This window comes from Zea mays, chromosome 5 (genome assembly GCF_902167145.1).
Source record: "Zea mays cultivar B73 chromosome 5, Zm-B73-REFERENCE-NAM-5.0, whole genome shotgun sequence".
Taxonomy (NCBI): domain Eukaryota; kingdom Viridiplantae; phylum Streptophyta; class Magnoliopsida; order Poales; family Poaceae; genus Zea; species Zea mays.
This window is the reverse complement of record NC_050100.1, coordinates 134,685,281-134,691,384: the sequence shown is the minus strand read 5'-3', so window position 1 is coordinate 134,691,384 and position 6,104 is coordinate 134,685,281.

The following is a 6,104-nucleotide window of genomic DNA, read 5'->3' as shown; positions in this document are numbered from 1 at the left end:
GCGCATACTGCAGTACCGTGCGGGTTCCTTGATTAATTGCCAGACACTCATTCAGCTTGCGATCAAGAATGCCAGCTGGGATGTGGTGCCCTCTGAAAGCAGTCTTGAATTCCTCCCAAGACACTTCACGATCAGCGGGGTGCATAGTACGGAAGTGGTCCCACCAAGTCCGAGCAGGGCCACGAAGCTGCTGCGTGGCGAAGCGAGCCTTGGCTTCATCAGGGCAGTCTCCCGTGAGGAGGGGAAACTTGGACTCAACGACGCGGAGCCACACGTCGGCGTCCAACGGATCCTCTGCCTTGGTGAACAAGGGTGGCTGCGTGCTCAGGAACTCCTGGTAGGTTGCCGCTACCGGAGGTCACTGATGCTGGCCTCCACCATGCTGCTGAGGGTGGGGCTGGCGCTGCAAGAGCTATCGCAGAATCTCATTCTGTTGGGCCATCAGCTCCTGCACTGTGGGAGTTGGAGGAGGTGGCGGGGGAACCTGCTCGTTATGCCCGCGACGCTGCCTAGCTGCCATCTGAAAACAGAGATTGTCGCCATTGTTATCCCAACTCGCAATTTCGAACGACAAGATATTATCTCATATGGAAGGAAAAATGCCATAATCATAATATTAGGTTCGAAATGAAGATAACGTGGTTACAAACATCCCAAAGATTTCAAAAGTTCACAGGGTTACATCAATCAGGGGAAAGTACCCGTAAGCCTAGTCCAAAATCTGACATTAACTAAACTCGCATAGGTTTCTATCTGCCTAAAAGTGTTGAAGTGACTGATCAACCCTGAGCGGTGGAAGCGACACTGGATACGGGTGAGGGAGGCATCGCGGAGGTAGTCCCATTGGCACCAGGGGCTGGTCCTAGCTCCTCGGGAGCCTCTTCTCCCTCGCTTCTGGCTTCATTGGCCTCCATCTCCAAGTGGTGCATGTCCAGGTGGTCATTCGCTTCTTCAAGTTCCCTCTGCACATCGTGGAGCTGGTTCTCCAAGACATCAATAGTGTTGTCTCGGATCTTCACCTGCTGCTCCAAGGTGGTAATGCACTGGCTCAGCCTTTCCACCTGCAGATCCTTCTCCACCAACTCGGAGGATAAATCAGCCACAAAATCTTCTCGGCTATCGAGAGTGAGCTTGGTGGTTTGAGCGATGTTAGCAAGGTGTGCCATAGCGTCGTTCTGAAGGGCCTGAAGGCGGTACAGCGCACTCATGCACTAAACAGTGACCCTCCCAACCAAGTCAGGATACATTGCCCACACATCCTTCACATGGCTCATGCGGTTACACCACATGGGGTCATCCTTCTTCTCAGCAGGGAAGAGTCCCAAGGGGTGCATCACCATCTCCAGGGGATGGTAGCCACAGAAAGTCGTCAGAGTCTTCATGGTTGCCGCTTCAGTGGTGTCGTCTGTCCTGAATCCAACTGTCTCGGAATCAAGAGAACGCCAACCCGGCTGAAGGGGATGAGCCTCCAAAGTCAGCCAGACCCGACAACGAGGTACCCGATGCTCCTCATACAACTTCACCGTGTACAAAGGGGGCGTAGGGTAACCGGCGGAGTTAAGCACTTCCCACAAGATGGAAGGAAAGCCATCATGAGAAAGGAAGTCAGAACTGAAACGAGTGTCTCACTGGCGGGGGTGGGTGAATTCATCTGTGGAAGGTTATCAAAGGTAAAGATTATGGTGGAAGGAAAAATAAAAGAACCCGGATGGTTTTTAAAGGAAGTGGGTTAGCTCAAGTTTTAATTCCCTTTTGTGTTCATAATGCATGCATGCTGGAAGTAACGTCTCCTCTCCAGATAATAGGGTGCTCTTAGGGCACCCTTAAAAGTCTAAGTATTGGCCGACGGGGCCTACTTAATTAGCCACCTATTTCTCCCTCTATGCCTAAGGCCTTTCGTCCTAGGTCTAGCGGTCTAGTCCTGACGATCCGTAGCAGTTTCTAGGCAAGTTTTAAATTTTGAAAATGGGATTCATGGTTTATTGTCCTTTTCTGTGGTGGAATTTGCTCCGATACCAGATGTGGCAGAACCGCCCGAATTATTCTAGCTTAAGTGCCTAAGTCACGCCTCAGGGGCCACAACACACTTAAATAGGAATAACGCGTCAGTCCCTCAGATCTAGTCTAATAGAGCCACTTAACCAGGATCAAATTCCACAATCTCACTCGAAGGTGAGTCACAGAAGAAATACAATAAAACAGGAAACCTCAAATTAAGTACTGAATTAATACATAGATCGGAGTTTTTCGAGTAGCAAATAAGAGTTCACAAAATAAAATGCAGCGGATAATCGATGTCGTCGGTATCGAGGAAATGGGCAAGGCCTAGCCCACTACTCCTCGTGCTCCTCTCCTGCCGGAGCAACATCCCACTCGACCGTCCAACCCGGTGGCAGGGTGGTAAGCCAAGTCACACCATCAACCATATCCTGAATTGTACCTGCAAAAGTTGTGCCACAAGCAAGGCTGAGTATACTAATACTCAGCTAGACTTAACCGGTGTGAGGAATGTACTCCTCTACCTCTAGACTATGCAGCTGTTTAGCTGAGGGGTTTGGTTTGCCAAAAGCACTAGCTGTTTCTAACATCAATTTTAACTTTTCAAATTCTAGCATCATTATCTTAGCTAGGTTTGCTCCTTCTAAGCATACATGGTGACAAGCATTTAGTTCAATCAACAAATTGTCTCATGTAACCTCATTTCACTTCTTACTCGATGTAGTACAAGGGGTCAAGCAGTCTCATTAGCTGCGAGAAGTAGACGATTCGAATCGAGTTTTTATCCTTGCAAGGTAAACCTAAACACACGACATGTCAGGGCACTCCGTCCCCACACATGCCAACCGTCCCCATCGATTCCCCGTTCGTGTCTAGGCCTCACCGCCTTGGCATACAATGCCGCCGTGCAGTGACCGCACTTGTACCCACCATAGCTAGCATGGGAGACCCAGTCTCAGGTCGCATGAGGGATAAAGTCCATGCCCGGCTTCACTCAGGTACCAGGTTTACCAGTTACAATATTTCCCGACATGTGCTTAGTACGTTCAAAAGCTTGACTCAGGTATCCACACATTAATCCTTAATTTCTTTTTCCCGTCTCATGGTCAAGGCATCCTCCCTGGATCCAAGTCCATAGACTAACATAGATCTCGTTATCAAGGTGAATACAATCAATTCCTGACCTCGCGCGAGTGCTAGAAAAAACACTCGACTTCTACCGAGATCCTGATTAGCAAGCAGCTACTCGACCTAGCATACTAGTATTCATCTCAAAAAGGAATCCTAAGTTCGTCCAACTAGAGGTTTCAAGCAACTCCTACACTTAAGTGCACATTACAATCCTACAAGAATTAAGTGTAGTAAAGTAGCATATAATAATACGGTTATGCATATAAACCGGGGCTTGCCTTCAATAGCTAGGGCTGCGGGGAGATCCTCGATAGGAGCCTCGGGAGCTTGCTCCTGGTCCTCCTCTTGGACAGTTCCTTGCTCGGGGATGAGCACGTACTCTCCGTCGGCGAGATTGCAATCTAATGAATGCAATGCGTAAGATATATGCATGATATGATATGTGCTTTAGTAATTTAAACTTTTGATGGTGTATGATCTACTCGAGTTAGACAGAGCTAAGTCTTGCTTATACGATATTTTTGGTGGTATACTTGGTAAATTGGATCAAACTTAGCTAAGTCAAGTGGTAGGTTTATTTTTGGGGTTCCACTGAATTCTGTTTAAGGTCTTTAGTGAGAATTGTCAAGAATTCAAGTTGGACTTATTGGAGTGAGGTTTATTTCTCCTTTCTCTTTCTTTATTCTCTTTAAGTTTTTGGAGTGGGTTTGAACTACAAGTCACCTTAATAAATTTCCAAAAATTCTGCAAAAATTACAGTGGCTTATTTCTGGTGTATAATTCTCTGTCTCAAAATTTGGGGTTCAAAAAGTGAATAGTTTTCTCTGAACAAAATTACCAAATTTTAGGGCAGAAGGGGTGATTTGAACTACAACTATCATTTAATAGTAGGTAATTCTCTAAGACTTATTTTTGCCGGCATTTAGATGCTATAACATGACTTGGTACAAATTTCTAGCCATTAATACTTATTAGTTATTTTACTAGGATTTTCTAGTTTCTACTACCACTATATTTGAAAAATATCAAACAACAGATTTCTGATTTTTCCTAGCTTCTTCTTTGTGCAAGAGCAATCATTCTGAAGTTTGGCATCTTTTTGCTTAAGGGAAGGGGTGGTATGCATTAATTGGATTAAATGGCCTTTCTTATAAAATATTGGCAATAGGTATTATTTTGCATCTTTCCAATGGGTTTATATTTTTTTCTCTGGTGGCCTATCTCATTATTGACCTAGCAAAATTATTATTTGCCCATTATTGCATTATTGTGGGTTACTCATGATTTAATTGAACTATGGCTCATTATCATGTTCTATTTATTTACCCTACTTAAAATGATGGGTTGTGGTGTTTATTATTTTTGCAGTGGGGTTTTGGTGGTTGCAAGTCCACTGGATTTTTATTATCAATTTTGGGTCAGGTTTTGTAATTCTAATAATTGATTTCTAGTTGGAATAATGCTAATTAAAACATTTCACTTGGAATCTGATCTGGACTAGAGGTTCCTTTATTTTTCCTAGGTTCTTTGTTACTTAAGCAAACTGGAAAAATAATTTCATCCACTGGTCATTAATTTCTAAGGCCTTTCTGATTTTCCTAAGGTTTGGGCAGAAATGGCTTTTAATGGATATCTACACTAAAATTTTCAATATTGGGGTTCTCACTATTTTTAAACAGTGTTTAAATGGGGTTTGAACATCTATAAATTTTCTTAGGTTCAGCACAGGAGCATAACTAATTTTCCTTAATTAAACAAGGTTTGGTCAGTTTCTGTATTTAATTTTAAACTCTAAAAATTAGAACAGAAAGCATAGGGTTCAGTATTTTTAATTGATAGTTCATAATATTTAGAATTTAGCAAAATTGGTTTGACAACTTTTGGTTAAGTATTCATCAAGTTATGAATTTTCTAAGTTCTCTGTTTATTAAAAAGATTAAACAGAAATGATTAAATGGAAAACTACTTTGCAACGGGGTCCCTGGCGGGTGTTTTAAGTTTTCCTTACAGACTAGTCCCTGGGCTACTATTCAATTGAGTCACTGACATCTCAGAAAACCCCCTGGATTCTTCTAATCCTAACCCGAGGTCCTTCCCCCAAATTAAACAGTACACGCGGCGAAAGAAAGGGCGGAGGGGCTTACCGGCGGCAAGATTGCTCCGGTGAGGTGGCCGAGGGTGTAGGGGAGGTTCTGAGGGTCACGGCGATGTGCGGGTCACCGTCGGGGATGGTCGAAGTTGGCCGGTCCGCGCGCGCAGGCGGGGGAGCTCGTCGGCGGCGAGGAGTCCAGCCTATCCAGGGCACAATTGACCAATTAAACGGGTCAGAGAGCTTCACCAGGGATCAAGGAAGGTGTGCGCGCGAGGAATTGAAGAATGGCTCACCCGAGTGCCCAGTCTACGTGCGCAGGCGGGCGGCGGAAGTCCGGTGAGGTCGATCTTCGCCTTCCGGTGAAGTTCTACCAGGTCCGAGGGCTTGGAAAGCTTCACGGGCCAATGGCGAAGGTAACCGAAGCACTGGCGCGACTTGGGGTGACTGGAGTGGGCTGGCCACGGTGGCCGAAGCTCTGGCGGCAATGGCGGGCGGAAAGGAGTTCGCCGGAGCTAAGGAGGGGTGTCTGGCCGGCGATGGTGAGCGCGGGGCGAAGTGAGGCACGCTTGAGGAGGCTTTATAGGCGCGGGCAAGCACGGCCGAGGGCGGGGCTCTGACAAACGCCCGGGGCATGCGCGGCGAACGCCAGTGCGCGCTTTGGCGTCTGGCACAGCGTCGAGCACGAGGCAGCGCAGAGAGAGGTCGAGTTCAAGCGCGGATTGGCCCCAAATCTTTGAGATTATGGCCATGATCCCGTTGAGAGATCTCTTCCTCTCAGGTTACTTTGTCGTTTGTGTGTGGAGGCTAGCAGGTTTGGCTGACTGGATTAAGAGATAGAGGGGAGAAATCTAGTTTGTCTCACTGCCACACACAGGGAGAAGAT